The 21,211-nt window shown below is 41.1% G+C and overlaps 1 protein-coding gene across 1 annotated transcript in view; it reads right to left on the reverse strand.

The window, feature by feature from the left end:
* LOC310939865 (netrin receptor UNC5C-like) overlaps positions 1-21,211 on the reverse strand; it is a gene marked incomplete at both ends in the record, with an annotated part of 201,882 nt that overhangs the window by 166,426 nt on the left and 14,245 nt on the right. The gene's annotated exons all lie outside the window — the stretch shown is intronic.

The following is a 21,211-nucleotide window of genomic DNA, read 5'->3' on the forward strand; positions in this document are numbered from 1 at the left end:
ATTAAGATTTTCAGGCTGTCACATGTACCACCAAGAGAATAAATCTCGCATAGAGAATTCCGTTCACGCTAAAAATGGAATATATCCCTGCGCCATTCCCCTGAAACAGCCAATCATCTCGCACAGGAAAACAAAAATTACCGACCGTGTTCCAGTGAAGCGTGTCCACGTTTGAGCCTCATGACATTTTCCGTCTGATGGTGGAAGCGGGGCTGAACTTTTGAATAAGCATGGAGGAGAATGAAAACACGGAACGTGCTCCAGTAGAAATTCGCTGACAGTTTGGAGAGAAGCACTCGAGAGGCCCGCGAGACCTCGCAAATGCATCGTAGAAGCGGTTTCACCGGTTGGTGAAAAATGCATTAAAGCCTCATTTTGGAGCAAAAACAAACGCATTCATTTGGGGGGAAACAGAATAGCTTTGGTCGTCTGAATCAAACAGCTGAGACACTGGTGTTGCCAACATGGAGAGATTTGCCTATGAGGAGGAGGATGATGTGAGCCATAGCTGTGTGACTCCTGGAACACAGGCCAAGTAAAAGAAAACAGAGGCATTTGTGTGACTATGTTGTGATTCTGGACTACATTTACTTAGTTTAGTAAATATCTGGATAGGGCAGCCCGTGGTTAGGGAGCCGGTCAAGGCGTATTTACTCATGTGATTCCCACACCTTTGTTGACATCAAATGCATGGACTTTTCAAGGATTTTCCAGGACCGAGTCCATCAAATTCATGCACAGGGAAACATTGCCACGTTTTAATGATTCGCACCATGCTCTGGATATGGCTAACTGATCGGTCTTTGGGGTATTAGCCAGTCTTGAAATTTCCTTTGGTGAGCCAGAGATCTTGGAATTTTCATTTCCCAGGCATCACGTAAATGTTGTCTCTCTTACTTGCTCATTGTTCTGCATGGAATCTCGAGTCGACGGTGGAATTAAGACCGCCGCTAGGAGTTAAGACTTGACGTTTGTTCTGCGTAGGCCTCGTCTTCGTACACATCAAGCAATGTAGGGCACATGAAATATGAACTTGACTTCTTTCTTACACAAAATTCCAGCACTTTCGATGACCCATGACTCTTTTTAAAGATTTCTAGTGCCTTGATATTTTTTTTTCCAACATTCAAGCCTTACAAGGACCTGTGGGAACCCCTGTGTGATCCTCGCCCCAACCCCAGACCGCACTGTCCAGATATTTACTTTGAGATAACAACAGAGTGTAGTAAAAATGGGCCTTGAGCAGCCAGTCTCTCACCCAGTTTCCTGTCTGCTCTTCACTGTCTCCAATATCAAATAAATGCAAAAATACTCCCGCCAAAAAAACACAATCCACAAAATTTTAACTTCAAAAGAAAAGTGCGTTTTCACTGTTAAGATAATTCCTCTACAGTAAAAGCAGAATAAATGTGATTTTGCATCAGATAGATAAGACGAACTGAGGAGAACGGGAAGACTAAAAGAAAAGACAAAAGCAACAGACACACAGAGAAACTCACAAAACACTCAGTGAAAATATGGAAATGTCTGAAATGTTTGAAGTGATGATGAGTCAGTAAATCAGTGAAGCCGAAAGCTGTCAAGAAGTCAGAGCTCAACACGAGCAGCAGCACTGACAGCTGATTATTTTGCATGCGTTTGTGTGAGCATATTTCTCATTGTTGTGCCTCTCTACTGTATGTGTGTGTGTGTGTGTGTGTTGTATTCATAACTTGATATTGTGCATTTCTTCTTCTTCTTATTCATAAATCATTGTTCTTTCAGCAAAGTGAAACCCTTTTTACAAAACAACGCAATTCAATTAAATTACGGTCAAGACCCTTCACAGCCATGAAAAGCAAATGTTCGCCCTGCCAAGGCGACCAAACTCTATAGAAACACTTTCAAATACAAGATGCATTAACTCGGTCCCTCAGAGATACAGGAGGAGGAGGAGGAAAAATATATAAAAGAGCTCAAGGCAATTACAGCAGGCAGATTTTGTAGTCTGGTGCCATAATTATTAAACGCATCATTGCACACAGCACTGTGGTGTTTGCGATTTTCACAAGAGGTTTCAAGAGAAAAAAGACTCAGGTGGAGTTTAGAAACTAAATGGGAGATTGTTTTTGTGCTACTTTATGAGACGACCAGTTAAGATGAACTCGTACGAGAGACGCCTTCATTTAATCTGCGAAAAAGATGAGAATTGTTGTAACCGACTGACCTAAGCAAGTTCTCGAGAAAATGATACTTGAAAATGAATTCTTGGAACGAAAGACAAGCAGAGCACAGACACAGGCATGTGAACTGAATTTGAAAAATCACAGGAAGTGTGTCTGGTCAGCCAGTGTCCACTGGCAATGTGGAACCCAAAAGTAAGTTTTTCTAAAGTATCTGGATTGAAATTGAGTACTGAGTAGTTCAACCACTTGTCTTACTTTTATTGTGGTAGGTCATCTGTTCAAAAGTGATGCTTTTAAACGTTTAAAATACCAGAAGTAGGAGACAAAAGAAGAGGAACGTAGTAGTTAAGGCTGCAAACGGAGTCTCAAGCACTTGGTATTATGTGTGTTTTGAGTCAGTTTTTCTAAGCTCAGTTAGTACTTTATAGAGTTTCAAGCGATTGTTATGCTAATAGCATCGCTTCATTATTACTTCATTAGCGTCATCCTATGTATTAGTTATTATAGTTGGTTTATAGGCACAATTAATCAACACATTACATATTGTATTGCAATATTCCTACATTGAGGTGTTGGTTACTAAAATATAAATAAAACGTTTGGTTAGAAATGTTGTGAATTTAGCTCTCCAGTTGAGGTTGTCTGAAATAGCATTAAAAGGGCTAAAGAGGAGTTAAAAGCCGATAATTTCTATCTTCATGCAAGTAAAAATGTCATTTTTTGTCCATCGCAGGGACACAGCGACAAACACACACACACCTACGGTCAATTTAGAGTGTCCAAACTGCCTAATCTGAAAGAAAAAACACACAGCTAGAACATGCAACACATTTCTTGGTATCAGTTATCGGTCCAAGCACTCTCAATATATCAGCATATCAAATATCTACAAAAAGTCCAATATTGTGCAATATCCCTACTTGTGATAGTACAAAAAGTTGAACTGAAGTTGAACTAATACAACATGTAGAAAAACATGTTTTCATGCAAAACCCATTTTTGTTTTGCCGTCTGATTGTTTCCCCAGTATATCTCTGGGGGTACTTCTGTAATCCCACCAGCAGACGAGACACATTGCGCAAATCTGAGGGTGGAAAAAAAAAGCAATCTAAAATCTTACACGGTCTGTGCAAATATTGAGTAATAAAAGAGGGAAATGGATGCAGCTCAGTGTAGCCTATAGCTGCTGTTAGACACACGACTATTACCTCATTGGTAACACAGAACCATTCACACAGCTGTGTTTGCTAAGTGCTCTCCATCACCCTGTTTCTATTCGTCCTTAAGTCTACATAATCTTAGACTTCACTGATGCTGGTGTTAGTTTGGAGGTGCGATTAATGACAAAATACTGAGGAAATGAGAAAAGCCAGCAATTCAATTGCCAAAACCCATTATTTTTTTCTCCATACTGTCCACGAAGACAATAAACTCATTCTTCTCTTTGTTAATATTCAGTTTTATCCTCCCACATTCCAGCTGGGTGTATAAAACCTGAAATTGCTGAGCTCATAAAGAGACACGCACGAGTATAAAACAACAAAAAAAGAAACAACCCTGTGAGGTTTTAATGCGGTTGTGTGGGGAGAAAAAAATCTTCAAGTAAAACCGTAAGAAATGGAAGTTTGGTTAAATCTCACACGCTCGCGTTTCTAGTGTGTCAACTCAAAACTGACCAACAAAAAGGGTGTTATTTTACATCCCATGAAGGCATTAAAACTGTGTTCTTCTTTGTAAATGTGGGCTGTGTGTTGAGGAACAGCATCAGTGTGAATAAATGCACTTTTAGAGTTGCTATCTGTGCATTTCCTGAGGTCATGATGCATTTCTTGGTCACTAAACGAAAGACCATTACTGTGTCACTTCTGATACGCGAGTGTATGTCTGTGATTTTCTTGTACGAAGTGTGCATTCGTGTCTTCCGGCGTAATACATATTACATTTCCCCACCTCCCCTGCACTTTTATAGCCCTGTGCGCATTCCCAACATACTTACACCGACTATCATTTTAAACCGTAATGGGATCCGTGCAATAAATGTATACATCGTATTTAAAGCATGTCGTCATTGTCAATAAAACTGATAAAAAGCCATAACGCTGAGTTATGTCTGCGTACCGGATACTTTAGGGAACATGTCATTCTGTGTTTCACGGCGTCACATGGCTCCAAAGTTGAACTCATTTCTTTATTGGAGGCAACAAATGTGTCCCCGGAGCGGATAAATATTGCATATTGCTGTGGCACTGAATGTACTTTAGAGAATGTCATGAACGCACGTGCAGAGATAAAAAAAATCAGCTATGACAGACAGATTATCGTCTTATAGGAATATTGGATTTCCATGTGCTGTTGAACACAGGAAGCAGAATAAAAGGAGTGTGGGTTCTATGCATTATTGGAATGTCTTCTTCTATCTACATGTTCTTCTACTGATGATACTGCCATCACACCGTACAGTGGTATGCGTCCACACAGTTTCTGTGGGGTTTTGTTGACGCATCGTATATCTTAAAATATAATTAATTTCCTTTCAATGAGCCTTTGAACAAAATTTGAAGAAAAAGGTTGGACAGCCACTTAGTTTCCCATAAAGTCAAATATTGTTTATGTTCAACCATGTCAAATTTCCTCTAATTAATCAGCTACTTCTTCCACTGGCTCCAAAACATTATTATTATTCCATCAAGCTTAGAAAAATCCACCGTGGGTGGAGGTCTTGTTTTTCAGTGACAGCTCTGCTGTTCTGCTGTTGACAGTATTGCTATACGCCGCTGCAGTACAACAGTCATGTGAACGTGTCAGCTCTGGTTACCAAACTAGGCACCTACTCATTAAAACAAATACGAGACTCCTTAAATTCCTTCAAGATTGGTCAGACGTGGGTACAAATCTTCTCCGAAATAGCAACGGTCGTTCACTTGGAAACAAAAATGTATTGAATTTGTAAATGTTCAGGATTTATACAGTATCGACCAGAAGTCTCAGATCCATTTCGTATCACATGGTCTTAAGCCGTGTTTCTATCATGGTACAGTTCAGTTGCGGCCGTAATGAGACAAGTAGCTTGACGCTGTACCAGTACAACAACGACGAACGCAACACAGCAGACGACAAAGGAGGACACCCAGCAGCTCGGGACTTTTTCCTGCTTTGTTTGTGGCTGTTTGTCTCAATACAACTTCAAGCTTTGTATGAGAAAAGACTACAGGTTACAAGGGAGCTACATTTTTCTTTTACTCTGGTACCCTAAAAGGGAAGGCTACAGAAAAATGGAACGTACCAAAAATAAATTTACCATAAGACGATAATAATGGTGTTTTATTCTAATAAATGAAAGACAGGAATGTTGTTTCTATTCACAGTTTCCTTTCATTCATGAGGAATTGCAGTTGGTTTGTGGTGCGGAACATTTTTTATCGAGCATCGCCATACTGTAGACCATCCGTTTTGACATCTGTTGTTTCCCCCCCGTCCGTATTGTATTCAGGAATTCAGTCATCCGTGCCAACATCACTACAATAGCAACGACACCGTATCAGTGTTGAGTATGTGGTTTTGCTTTCTGCTCTTAAACAGTTTATAGTTCTGTGCTGCTTTCAAAACTTTGGAGCTATAAAAAAAAAATATATTGTCTGTGTGTGTAGGCACAAATACTTGACATGACAAGATAACTGGAGGGTAAGTAATATGTGTTCAGTGAAGGAAGAGCAAAGGGATGGAGGGATTTTCTTTTTTGCTTACAGCCAACAAGTAGTTAGTGTCATTTAGCCTAAAGCACAAAGACTGAGAGCAGGGACGACCTGAAACTAAGATACGGCAGAGTGTTAACCACACTACAATGAGATGAGAAGATAATTGACCATATAGTGAACCACATTTTAGTCTCAACGCTGCCACCACACATGTAGATTAGTATAAATGACCCAACAGCGAGGACACACAAAATGAAAAGAAAGCCTGCAGTGTCTTTTTGTCATGCTTGCCTCTCTTAATGGAGTAAAAAGAAAAGAAACAGACGCACAAGTCTCTATTTCCTTCTTAATTGGTTAAGTGTGTGGAGGTCTTGAAAAGGCCAATTGGACGTGTATGTTCTTTAACGCACACGCCTGTCACCCTCACGTACTCCATTCTTCCCGATTTCCTTCCTGAATGAAGAGCGATAATATTTGTAGTGGCTCACTGAGAAGTAAGCACGGGAGGAAACCAAGGGGAAAATGGCCTCAAGACAAACTAATTTACCGACAAACGCCTCTGTAAACCGTGTCCATCACAGCGAGTGTGCGCCGTCACCAGCAAGGAAGGAAAAGGCTACAATTAAGTCCAACTAAACACACGGAGGCAAAAGGGCGGCGCAGGGAAAGGGTGTAATTGCATCCATCTTAATAAATCATCTATGCAAGGCCAAAATTACATCGTTTTAATTATATAGCCAAACAAACTGTAGTTATAGGTGGTACTGAAATGACTCTGTGAAAGAAACTCTTCTATTATCCTATTTAGATAAACACCCCTTCCCTTCCCTTCCTTCATACCTTTCCATTTCACTCTCCTCCATTTTCTCCCGTTAAAACTCCCCCCTTTTCCCTTTGAGTGCTCCAAAGAGCAAATGTCCAAAAAACCACTTTCCAAATCCCCCCGCGTGTGTTCTTGTCCTCATTTCTGAGTGTTTATGTGTATGTAGAGAGGAAAAAGAGAGGAGGAGGGTGAAGACAAGAGAAAGAGGAAGACAGAAAGTAACCAATATATGTGAGAAAGTGTCAAGGTTTTTTCCAAATCCTCTGTTGATCCACACGCCACCCCAAAGTCCTGTGGAAAACCAGAGGGGTAAAACATATTGAGTCAACAATATTTAGTGACCCGGCCGACTCTGCCATTGGAGGAGAGTTGTTTGTGCTGATTGCTAGACAGATTATTATCTGTCCCCTGAGTGGCTGAGCTATGAGAACCAGGAAGAGGCTCACATCTGAGAAACTTGACAAACACAGGGCCCAAAAAAACTGGTAGAAATTTGTGAGAGAGACAGAGAAAGAGAGAGAGAGAGTGTTGAAAGGTGAGATCCTGAGGGGAAATGAAAGAGAGGGCATCCATTAATTCCGCCGCAGGAGCGGTGTTTAACTCATGGGAGAGAAAATTTGGAATTTTCCTAGACAAACACACTCCTTATCTTCAGGTACTCTCCCTGTGAACCTCACAGACTGAAAAGTAATCAGTCAATTCAATTACTGACATGTGCAACACACAGAGCTGTAGTGTAACAAAGTTACTGTACTTAAGTACAAATTCACATATTTGTACTTAAACTTGTACTTTTACTGCACTTCATTTCCCCTAACTATTTTTTTCACTCGTTATTACTAAAAAAATCAGATTTAACCGTCGTGCTCAAGGACACGCGTAGACTAGCAGAGCAAGGATTTGAACCCACAACCTTCCAGTTGAAAGACGACTCCCCCTTCCTCACTTTTTAAAGACTGATATGTCTAAAACGTAAGTATATTTCATACAAGAAAAATAAGAGCAGTAAATGTCATTTAGTTTAAATTACTTTTATTCAAGTAAAAGTCATTTTCTGGTAAGATACTTCAAGTACCACCTTTAATGTACTTGAGGGAGACTGACAATACATGTATAAAAAATTACTTGATTAATCGATTTTTAATTGATTACTAGGTTAATCGTCAACTATTTTGATAATCAATTAAAAGGTTTGAAGCTTTTTTCATGATTAAAACAAGATTTCTGATGGTTTTAGCCTCTTAAATGTGAATATTGTCTTAATTTTTTGCTCCATATCACAAAGAAATCTTTAAAAGTCAATCATTTTGGTTTGTGGACAAAATGAGACATTTGAGAACATAATTTCCAGGTTTAACAAACACTGATTTTTCTGAGTTTTTCTGAGATTTCCAACATTTTATGGACTAAGCGATTACTCCATTAAAGGATTATGAAAATAATCGTTAGCTGCACGTCTAAATACGCAATGTACTTTATTTCTATAACCCTTTTACAACAACTCACATTTGCTTTACAAAATAAAAGCATTACTAATACACGTATAACAAGAAACTCCAGTAAACCAGTCTAAATGCTGTGGCTGATTGTTGTCATGTACATGTAGTAAAATGCAAAAATTTGCAATAAACTGACAGCTGTACAGAACATTCTCTGCCTGAACTCTGTGAGTCACAGCGTGACTTTCGACTACGAGACTACAAATGTCTGACTGAATTCATGCCTTAGCATGCGAGTGCTCCGAGCGCTGCATCTGACCTTGTAAACATGTCTCCAGTGGACACTTAAAAAGGAAAGGGAGGTCAAGAAAAGAGGAGAGAAAAGAAAGAACGAAGAGTGTGAAAACAGGGGGATTTTGTGTGACAGGAAACATAGGATTGTTAGAGTTGATGTGTGCGTTTTCATCCAAAACACAAAATGAAGGCAGCGTCAAACATTAGTATTTATACAGTTTAAGTTGCAATTTAAAGAAGCTTTAAATGCATCACATGATCTCTTCAATGCTGTTATTTGTTTTAAATTGTGCAAAGCGTCTAAACAATTTGTGTTCTGGTTTTTCCCAAACAACACCAGTGGTATTGTGGGTCTCTCTCCGTTTATAGCATAAAAGCTGCAAACATTCCCAGAAACACAAGGAATTAAAAAATACTTCCCGTTTCCAGTTTCTTCAGCGTACAGATGTTTATATTGTGTTAAACAAAAAAACACACTTGTTTCAGTTTAAAAACGTCACGGGCAAATTAAATAAAGATAAGCAACACCCACTCTCTGTCATATCTGAGTTTTTAAGAGAAGTCCCTGTTTTCAAAAATGACAACAAAGTCATAGACATAAGACATAATTCCCTGGGAGCAAAGCAGAAAAGGAGTAAAAAAAAAAAAAAAAAAAACGGAAAACAGGAGAACAAAGGACTCTGAATCTCATGTTTTTTTTTTCCCAGAGTGTCTCAGTGTGATGTGTTTATAAAGAGCCTAATGACAATCTGTCATATTTTCTTCTAACAGACTGAAGCCAGTACACTTTGTCTTTAAATGCGTCTTGCAATTCACTTGCAGGACTCCTACACAGAAATGATACTGCACAATCAATCCACAAAACTGTGAAAGATTTTTAAAAAGTTAGACAAAAACCTTAGTACAAAGAGAGGTGGCTTCACAGGAAGTGATTTTTTACATATAGTTATGACCCCCCCCCCCCCCAGATTTATATATATATTTTATTTTTCAAATCAAAGCGATTTGCTTTATTACACTCACTGCATTAGGAAAGTATTACAGAGGCCAAGTAAGTGCTGTTGGCCTCCCTCCATCTCGCCATGCCCATTTCTCTCGGGGTGATTTGTTACACGCGATAAGGGAATATGTGAAATAAATGGAAAAGGTTTTACATAATGATTTTTTATTTTTTGCAGCCATAGCCTTGTGCGGGTGCTGTGGCAATAAAACAAAATTGCAAGGACTCGACTGCAAAAACAGAGGGTTTTTTTCTTTGTTTTTACCTGTGGTCTATGCAGAAAAAACTGTGTGTTTGCAGCTTTTTATTAACAAATGCTACCTTTCCTTTAATTTCAAGTATTTTCCAGTAAAAAAAAAACTAAGCATTTTGACCTCAGGGCCTATGTTGCCCCAATTTAAAGAGACTTCCCTCCTGCGCTCCTGACTCTAGGTCCCTGTAAAGGTTGAGTAAGGATTATGTGCGTTTCAGACAGCAGTGATTGTCCTCTTTAAAAGCACCCACAGGCAGACATGGTTTCAGAAAATTATTTAGAGGCCATTCTCTGTGGGCAGTCCACAGTGGATCTGCCTTCAGGGTGGAGTTACACTTTCAAATGGGCAACCGTCCCAACTAAGTGCTGCCATCTGAGCGCTGGTGAGTGTCCTGGGTTCCATCTTTCAGTAGCCTGAGAAGCAGAGGGGGTCATGAGAGAGGAGCAGAGTGTGTGCGTGTGTGAGAGAGAGAGTGTGTGTGTGTGTGTGTGTGTGTGTGTGTGTGTGTGTGTGTGGGAGCGAGAGGGTTTGCCATCTTACTTGGTCACCCTGTGGTTTGTGGCCGAGCGCTCTCAGGCTGCCTCACATTCCTACATTACATTCTTTCCCTTTGCTTCACTTCTCAGTTACCAGTGATCTGGGTTTGATTTCCCCAGTTACATCTTCTATCCTATCGTCGGATTTTCATTACACGTCAAAGCAACTGTACGTCTAGCAACGGAGAGGTGCAAATCTCAAATCTCGCCGTAATGTGTTTTGCGGGAAGTCGTATTCTGGCCAATTGCTTTAATTCCATTGTAACAAAGATAGAAAGAGACAACGGGAGGCTGCAGTTTTCCCCCCTCATGACATTACTGTCGTGTAATCATATGAATAAGCTGCCAAATGTTTTTAAAAGCAAAATAATAAGAATATATATATACAATATGAGCTTAACATTGCACTTAAGTGTTAACCCTACAAGCCCGATGGTAGAAAACTGCCATCGTATCTGCTATAACAACATAGTAAAACTAAACAAATGTGTGTTGTTTTTTTAAAGTGTTGCTCAAAGTTAAGACCCCAACACTCATATCATTGTAAATCAATGCGTGATGTGCGTCCATATTAGTCCTTTGAAAGAGGAGAAGCTACTGAATAATTAGCATCAAATTTGGTGTATTTGTAGTCAAGGGGATGCTGAAGTGGTTAAAATTTCACTTTTACTCAAATTTACTATGACATAGTATTTCTATCACTGGTTATACATACTCTGAGGTCCTTAGATGTCCTTAAGACACCAAGAACATGCATGTGGGCCTGAAATTGCACATAGGACATGTGACATAATGTCACTGTCACATACGTGTGACAGTGCAATCCTTTGCTGCTTTGCTGTGACACCATAATAGAGGATTATCTCATCTTATAAACTCCCTTAAAAACGGACTTTCGAGGACCAGGATTTCCAGGGACATACACACATTATATTTCTTCTTGACAAACTCTGACCCGACCTCACCGTGACCTTAAAATCAAATCATTTACGGTGACTTGATTTGTGCCCACAGGGGAAGACAAGTCCCCATATTTTTGACTGTGTCAACAGATTTCTGGTTCCCACAACATGAGCGATACCTGCCACCCCCCCACACCCACACACACACACACACAGAGAGAGAGACTTTCCCCCAATATTGTCAGTCAGCCAACAACATGCAGCAACAAACAAACGTGAAACAGAATCCAAATCAAACCATAAGCCAGTTCCCTTATGTTTTATTCATAAACCAAACATGAGGCTGCTGCTGCTACATGTTCAGTTTATATTTCCCTGCCTTTTATAATTGGCTGTCTCACATGTCAATCAAAAGTGGAGCCAGCTGGATGTCAGAGTACTGCTTGATAAGGCAGGCGGGTGTATACTGTGTCAGTGTGTATGTATTTGTGTGTGTGTGTGTGTGTCCTTGTGTGTGACCGCTGAGAGCCAAATTTGTCGACTTTGAATGAAGGCTGACGATTTATTTGTGGTGTGTAAACAGCAGCGAGTCGTCGTGTGCAGCATGTGGGCATGTTTGAGGCACAGGTGAATGTCAAAGGAACACACACACGCGTGCATGTTCACGCTTTGTCCATTTTACATGTTTTTTTAAACCACACTGGCGTGACAGTGAGATCATGGCCTGCGATGGACGTAAATAACATCCGACAGCACTTATTGAGGTCATACAATACAACAGTGTTTACTTTCACGGTAGAAAAAGTTAGCTATGTTTACGTACGCAAGTTCTTTTTTCGATTGTAATATATAATTCTATCACAAGCGAACTCCGTTTCGCCTGTTTTGCTCGCAAGTGAACCCTGGTGCGGTTCTTGACCGGATTGGCTGTTTATATGAGCACGGATCCGAATGACGATCGGCTGAAATTTGTTTCCGAATGAACTGTTCAGCATCACAGCTTTTGCACCGACATATTTTTGTTCCAATTACTCGTATCCAACCGATCTCAAACAGCTGCTTTCTGCTAAACTCCATTTGTTTATTTCAGATCACGGGATATCGAGTGACCTTTCTGTCTGGTGTCACTCATCTCTAGTGTGCGACGGCTAATTTTCTCCATGACACAAAACCACTCGAGAGCAGAATGGGGGGGAACGGACGGAAAAAAGTTGACTTCAAAACACACAATATGGCATTAATTATTGTTGACTCAGTAGCGAGTTACCACCCTGCCTCGCTGTTTGTGTGTGTGTGTGTGTGTACCACCCTCTCAGCTTACACAGTAGCCAACAGACGAACAAAGAAAACATGTGTTTCAAATCGCCAAGTCCTGCTCTCAAGCACTGGAAATATACATGTAATCACTACCGCATGTCAACAGCTATGCAAACACACACACATACACACACACACACACACACACAGCCACGATGTAGATGTAAACGTATGTACCAGGTACACCAGGAACATGAAAAATCAATGTGAGGACAACATTCATGTAAAAACATACAGTAGCAGAGCAAAAATGAAGGTTGTACAGAAATGACTGCTCCCCTCTTACAACTTTATTCATGTTATGCATGTGTTTATGTCTGCATGTGGGTTCAAGGAAGCAACAACGTTCGACTGCCCCGAATACTCCCCGACTGACTGAGTGACTGAGTGACCGGCTTCATGTGCAGAATTTTTAACAGCAGCTGTGAGATGAAAATCAACACATTTTCCTGCCCTGACCTCCTCGATGCTTCCCCGGGCGACGTTACATCAGGCCGATGGCTCCCTATCTCCCTCTATGTACGTCATGATAATGGGGACAGCACTTGAGATTTGGCCTTTAATTTCTGCATCCATCAACTCGTAACTGTTCCTTCAATGATGATGTATTTCTCTCAACAAAGCGAAACACAGAACTTCCCCCTCTAAAGCTGGAAAATAAATATTACAAGTAGACTTTTTTGGGTTCATGTTAAGACTTACTTGTCCAATGGGTATCTTATTACATCCATTCATTCTGGAGCAAGAGCAGTGTAACCTTTTGACTGGGGAGCTAAATCATGGCCATTATCCAGCGGCAGTGCTCGTTATTCTGCACTCCCTCTGCGGGACAGAGCGGTCCAATTGACTAACTGTTCTCTAAACTGTTTCCTTTACATGGATAGGAGGTGGTGGTGGTGGTGGTGGGTGAAAAAAGGAGAGATCAAGATGGAAGGAAAAAAAGCCATTCTCGGGGCAGATTGACCGTTTTTTTTACCAGGTTTAATTTCCAATGGCGCAAAGTTGGAGAGGGGAGCGATGTCAGAGTGATTAATACTGCGAGAATTATTTCCTTCTTAGATGAGGTGTCATTTTCCCAAAGAAACCATTCCGGGGCACATACATGAATAGTCCCTTTTGTTCCATTTGGAAAATAAATTACACTACAGACTGTATTTAAAACTAAATAGTAGGAACACGCAGGCAATCTATTTCCAAACCCAGTAATTCTAACCTTGGGGATTGACAGTGAGAGTCTGTGTGTGTGTTAAAGCATCTGTGACTGTGTCTCGTGTAAGCTGATACCTCTTTTCCCGCTGCTGAATACATGACATATGCCCAGGAAACAAATTAGCTATTTTTTTTGGGTGAAATGAAAAAGAATCCTTGAGAATCTGCAGATTCTGCACACATCTGTGTGTGTGTGTGTGTGTGTGTGTGTGTGTGTGTGTGTGTGTGTGTGTTCTCTTCTACAGTAAATCTGTAGTGCTGGTGACGTCATGTTTATGTGCCGGCATCGGACTCCAGGCACCGTTTACCAGTTAGCTGCGTTAGCTGCGTTAGCTGCGTTAGCTGCGTTAGCTGCGTTAGCTGCGTTAGCGCCGTGTGACTTCATGTTTACGTGCCACAGCATCAGGCTCCAGGCACCGTTTATCAGTTAGCTCCGTTAGCTCCTTTAGCGTCATTCACGCACCGACAGTCGAACTGGGCGGTCTGTTTATTAAACAAATAACCAGCGTACCTGTGTTGCCTCTGTTTTTAAAGTTTAGCATTACTTTAGCGACTCATTTTAACAATCGGGTGTCACGTAAACATGACGTCACACAAATCTTTTTTTCGGTCAGGCGTCATGGAAACACGCCGTGCATTAATGTTGACACTGTTAACCGCTGTTAACATGCCCAGCACTATAAATTTGTATGGATCCTTTTCCATGCTTTACGTTTCTCCTTCTTCAGATTAGAGAGAGATTTGAGGAATGATTCAGGATTACACGGAGGATTTGAGAATGTTTAAGGTGAGATTTTATTGAGGTCCTCACAGTGTGAAAAAGTGAATCTGGGGATTCAGAAACAAATGTGCGTGCCTTTGTGGAACAGAAAAAGCTGATAGCAGTCAATGTCGGGGCATTTGAGTCCAGCCAGCGAAAAAGTTGAATTTCATCCATATAAGCAGCCGGGGTTGTGTGAACCATTTGCCTGCTAACTACGGAGTTGTTATTCTGCTGCTGACTGACACCAGCCTAATGGCTTCTAATGGCTTCTAGTTTTACGATGCCTTCCCTCTCTTCATGTGAAAATTTAGAATGCAATGAGCAGTTTTTTTTGGCCTATTTTCTGTCAAGTCGGTCTTTCTGTCTGTTTCACAGTCATCCTCACCGGCTGCCTTTAATTAGTCAATAACACCGGAGGGAGGTTTCTTTATACATATTTAAACGAAAGTAGAAAAAATAAATCATACGGCTTAAACAGCTTACAGTTAGTTAAAACACAAGTACTTTGTGGTGCGAGATAAAAAAATAAGCAGATTATTGCCATCTCTGCAGTTTTACTGCGACTGTAATGAGATAGTAGACGGGGTCCGGGTTTACACTGTAATCACAATTCCCTGTGACCTTCGCAATAAAACTAAATACTTTGGGAAAAAAAAAAAAAAAAGAGAGACTAGGGTAAAAACAATGTGTGGACTGTGGTTTTGAAAAAAGGCTTTAAATAAATACAGCCGCAGAAGAAACGAGAGAGGCCTGCGGTGGACGTCAGGTTCTGAGGTTGCATAGCTTTATAATGGAGAGGGAGATCAGATTTTAAAATATTACATTTGAAATGATCGAGATGATCACAGAGCATGCTGTACGAGTGTTAGGCAGGGAGATTACTAATCTCTGGAAAAACAACATCAATCGGTGTTTGAAAAGCCAAAAAGAAACCCGGCATGTAAGCGAGAACAAAGGCTTCACATCCAATAAGTATTTAACCCACCGAGTGCTGCCTTTATTGTAAAAGGATATAACATAAAAAAAGGAAAAGGATCCGTGTGTTGATGTCCAAGGATTAAGTGGTTACTATAAGGGTTAGGACAATGGAAATGACATGTTCATGCTTTAGTGCAGGGATCCAGTTTCTGATTTACAGAAACAGAGAGCCGGGGCAATGACGTTAGAACTGTCCGCAAAGTCTAATTGTCACCTCGACCAGTGATTATGTGAAAGCGCTGCAATTCTAAATGCGTCTCCGCTTCGTAAAATCTATACGACTAAAAGCTTAAAATTGTTAGGTGGAGCTCAAATGGGCAGTTTTCGTCTCAAAAGTTATGATGGACGAATTCCTGTTTTTGTTATTTTTGACTCGCATATTGCTCTATTCTAAAACCATCTGCATGTATTTGTTGAGTTTCTACATGTGTGAACATGCAGGAACAATTTGTAAAATGTTTGTTTCGAGGATTTTACAAATTATATGTTTAGCCACATTAATATTTTCGGTTTATCTTAATTTCGATCTCTAGGAAATGACTTGGAAATGCGAGAGAATTGACTCATTTTGAAGTAAATTTTAGACACGGTTACAGTAGCAAAAGAGACAATGTGTCAAATACTCCGCAGAAATCCATATTTCTATTCACTTTAGTCGCCTTTTAACAATGTCATCCCCAACCCAAAACAAACCACGCTGCCCCTTGAGGTCATCTCGTAGGGCTGAATTAAGAAAAAACCCTAGCAGCAGAAATGACAAACCTTAACCACTACATTTTCTATACGCAGTTAGGCCTAATACATGACATCTGTCCACTTACACACACATGCCACCACTGCTTAATCCCCACCCTGTCACTCCGGGCAGTGGAATGTCCTGTCACTGTGGAAAAGGGAATGACCCAGCACCAGAGGTAACGGAACGCCCTGTCACCCCTCCGGGTGACGGAACGCCCCGTCACCCACGGCAACAGAATGAAGACATAAATGTCATCGACAGCGCAGACATGGAGGTATGACTCATCTCGAGGGCATGACGCAAAAACATGTAGAGAGAGAGAGACAGACAGAGAGGTGGAGGAGAGATGGAGCACCAGTTAGCTAATGGGTCAGAAATAATGTGCCCTACTGACTGTGAGAAGGTCACAGAGGAACTCACTTTATAAGCTCGCAGACACAAATCTTCCCATCTTCTCTCACTCATGTCGTTACCATAACGAACCACTAAACACCAAAAAAAAAAGTTGAACAGACGTTGTCGTGCTTGGTCTGGAACACCGTGTTCCAATAACTGTTGATCTTTGTCATATGGAGAAGAAGATCAATCACATCTCCCTCTCTGTTCCTTTTTCTTTCAACAAAGAACAAAAAGTGAACATGGCCTGAGATTTCATCAGTAAAGGCTGACTATAGAGCATGCGCTTGGATACAATCTGACAACTAACACCCAATAATATTCATTCTTTGCGGCATTTCTAACCTCTTTTCCCCCCCCAACGTCATTATTCCTCTGAAATGACTGTGCCATCACTGTTGCCATAGCGCCCTCCACGGACCTCCTCCTTAAAGTTCTGAGCATCTTGGTATAGTTAATTTAACAGAAACCTCCATCATATGTGTTTAATAAAGCTGCTGCTCAAAGCTCCACCAAAGGGCAAGGCCTTTTAGAATGAACTGTGTCACCTTTTCCTTCTACATGTACATTTTCTTGTGCAACTGCAGAATAAAAATAAATAAACACAGGAGTCCCGTTGGTCCAGTTTGGCAGAGCTCGACTGTTGTTTTTCCTTTCACCTCAACCATTAAAGAAAAGTATGCGTTTGCTGCATGAAAAACAGCCTTTTTATAGTCCAATGTGTTTTTAATTTTCTGCAAAAGTGCGATACACAATTCCATAATCAGGTTTTAATTGTTCCGACCCAGAATGCATCCTCATCTCAATGTTGCACATTGTGTATTAAATGTAATATTCTGAGCACACATTGGCATGAAAGTAGTTAGCATATTAATTCTTGTTATATATATATATGTGTAAAAATAAATAAATAAATAAAGACAGGTACAGAGAAAGAAACTGAATCAGACAGAAGGAGAAAGCCAGGGGGGAAAGGGAGAGAGAGAGACAGACTCAGCAAAGATCACAGCAAGGTAGACTAATTGAAAAAGGCAAAAGGGGAAAATCATTAAACAAGCCCCACCTTATTAGATTCCCCCGCTGGTGTCACGGCAATTAAATTCCCCCTTGTTTCCACTAACAAACTCTAAACTCTTAGACAATTTGTTAAGGAGAGGGATTACAAAGAATTCTAAGAGCTATGTGTGTCTGTCTGTGTGTCGGTGTGTATTTCTCTGTGTGTGTCTGTGTGTGTGTGTGTGTGTGTCGGTCTAAATGGTTTTCTTCCCTCTCACAAGCCTTTTCCGAGTCGCAATCTAAAATTGGAGATGTTCCGTCTTTGTTCAGCGGAATTCAAACATATTTTATTCAAGTTTTGCTCGTAAATAATAAAGACAGGTAAGAAGACCTCACACTGCTGCTGTTGTCTTTAACTGCACTGAGTGCAGCCCTGGTCTTGCACCCCACACTTATGTCAATAAGAAGAAGACAGCGAGGCATTTGACTAAGATTGTGTTTGACAATTATATGAGATATTGACTGAATGAGGACACTCGTTGTCTTGACTTTCTCCTTCTCTGCTTTATTCAGTCTTCCTCTCTTCTCTCTCATCACCGGCATCATAATATTTTCCATTTGCGCTGAGAGACAGACGGAGACTTAAACTTAGCCTTGGCCAACATGAACAGCTGCAGACATCTATTCCCATATATTAGAGGAGGCCTAAGCCCCGGATATTTCCTTTATGTTGAGCCCATCACTCAGTACACTATAGACTCCATTACTCTCATTAGCTTTTACAGCACTTGGCTGCTACAACATTTGCTTTTTCAAGAGGACAAAGTACAGACACAGTTTCAGCAAAACAGGCAAGTTATTCGACTGAATTGTTGGTTTAAAAACACAACTATGATGTGTATGTCTCAATATTAAAGATCATTTCCCCTGACTGGAGTCACACACACACACACACACAAAAAACCCCCATCCTATCCTGGCATGACTTGTCTCAGATTGGCAAAACAATCAAAACATGTCAAGGAGCTTGCTGCAAGATAATTTCACTGCCTTAAAGTAAATGTGAGAGCAGCGTTAACATCAAAGCAAAAACAGACAAAAGTGCCTGGCGGTGCTTTAAGACGACGCGACTTAAAATGAGCTTAATGCAGACAGTTTCCCGACAGGCTGTAATGACTTGAGAGGGGGGGAAAAAACAGAGTAAGCCAGGTGGATGGTATAATTTCATTTGTTCCATCGAGAGCTCTGACAAGAGTCCCCCCCGCTATTATGGTCTCCAAAAAAAAAGGACCAAGCCAAGCTTCAAATAAAAGTCTCCTGCTAGTCTCTATATGTCTGAAACTTGCTGAGGTGGAGTATCAGTTCCACTGTGCAGTTACAGCCGCTCAAACCAATCAGGACACGCCGGAATCCCCCCCCCCTTGCAAACGCTGACAAGACAATACCCGGTGCTGTGACACTTGCCACAAAAGCACACGTCTAACCAGTTACGTGGCGCACACACGCGCACGCGCACGCACGCACACGCACACGCACACGCACACGCACACGCACACGCACACGCACACACGGTTCCAACTTCACTTTAGATCTGACCGTCATTTTTGCCGTGCATTTTAATTAGGCTGCCCGCTGAAAACACCTCCTCCCGCCCCCTAATTTGTCTGCAATGTGCTGATGTATCGCACTTTGTCAGTACTTTGATTTTGCAGAGAGCCCGAGTCTGATGTGTAGCACAATTTGCATTCCTGTAAGTACAGTATGTGTGTGTGTGTGTATATATATATATATTCATATATACACACACACTCATCTCTCCATAGCTCGCTGAATTACATTTATAGCTGGTAGTACGCTGACTTAAGTGCCACAGAGATCTGTCTGTGCTGTAGTAATGGGCAGAATTGGGCTACAGTGTACATGTGCTGGTTAGTCTTTCCTCCTTTAATAAGCACCACCCCACACACACACAAACACACACACACACACTGCAGAGTTGAGTCCCTGATCAGCTCGACAAGCTTAATACCATTATCAAGATTTACAGCAATGCTCGTGTGGGACTCCCATCAAAATGGTCAGTACAGAGGCGCAGCCATGTCCCAATTAAAGAGCCCGAGGAGTGGTGGTACACACACACACACACGCACACACACACACACACACTAACACACTCTCTGCATCTTGCTTTTTTCATACAGTTCTGCATATTCAAATATCTCCTGAACTTTCTCTTTCACTCACACACATACACACACACATCCCACTGTGCTTCTGGCCTCTGTGGTTGCAGGAGAAGATGCTGAAATGGTGGAAATAAAGAAAGCAACAAGACAGAGAATGAGCAAGTGAGCGAGAAAAAGAGACTGAGTGGCATCCCAAACAGGCTCACGACGAGCCAGTCACAGCTTTGCGCAGCACACTGCTCCAAAAGTTGTCTCTGGTTTCAGTTTGATCTCCGTGTGTCACAGACGCATTTTCACTCTGGACTGATTTTACAACTTAAACACTGAAAATAAACTGAACTGAGGAGGCTACAGAGTCTTTTTGGAGACTCAGAATCAACCAAAACAAACATGTTCAGTTTGTCAAGAGCAAAACATCTGTAAACCACTTATTTCCATCAAATCCATTGGAATTAAGACGAATTATGTTCATCTTTTCAAGTCTCTGTGCACAGAGTGTTTGTGAGGACGCAGCACAGATTAATGTCTCTACTAAGTGTGTATACACACATGGGACCGTACATGTGTGTGTGTTTGTGTGTATTCCAGAAAAGCAGGGGAAGAGCTTTAATGATGGAACAGAAAATGCAGACCAAGCATCTCCCCCCCTGCGAGTCTCACAGGGCAGGAGCTGTGGACGGCGCTGAAACGTGTCAGGCAAAGCTGGAGCCTTTGTTCATTACAGGAAAACATACCTAATGTCAGATGCTCTCAGCGTCGATTCAAAACATCTTGATGATTCATTATTGGCAGGAAAAAAAAAAAGAAGCACATTCTGTGAAGTCGCCTCTCGCAGAGCTCTGGCAGGGAAACAAATGACCACTTTCGGTATTAAACTATTATGAATTATTCATCCGCGCGCGTGCGACTTTAGGCACGGAAATGTGAGCCGACATAACCTTGTGTAATATCAAAACAGCTGGTGATGAATGGAAATGCACCGAGCTCAATGGATTCTTTTTGAAGCCGACGGGACGGCACATCAAAAGTTAATAGCATGATAAGACTTAGGTCTAAGTTTAATTCAGGTGCACTTAGAGACTTCAAATGAGCACTTAGGCTGTGGGGGGACACTGGGTGGGACTAAATATATATATATATAAAAATCAGGCAGTGTGGACACGAGATACAAGATCTCCACCAAAAAAAAAGGGACATGTATTTAATAAAATACTCAATGAGGCATTCTTTTGACTGAAACTGCAGCTCTGGGCACTAAAAGTCTGACGTACGAATGAATGACGAAGTGTCGTTTTGTTGTGCGCAACAAGTGCAAAAATTAAATGATGCTCCTGAAGTTATCAGTAACACTTTGGAGTAACACTAAGAGAGAGAAATTAGAGAAGAATGGTGCCACCCCCGTCGAAGAAAATACCCCACATGCATGGGCAAAAAAGTCACTGTCTCAAATATCCACACGGAGACAGAAATGCATTCCCAAAGCACAAGACAACAATCAATGTCGCCCCAGTCACGGTTC

Source organism: Microchirus variegatus (assembly GCF_963457635.1).
Source record: "Microchirus variegatus genome assembly, chromosome: 18".
In the NCBI taxonomy this organism is placed as follows: domain Eukaryota; kingdom Metazoa; phylum Chordata; class Actinopteri; order Pleuronectiformes; family Soleidae; genus Microchirus; species Microchirus variegatus.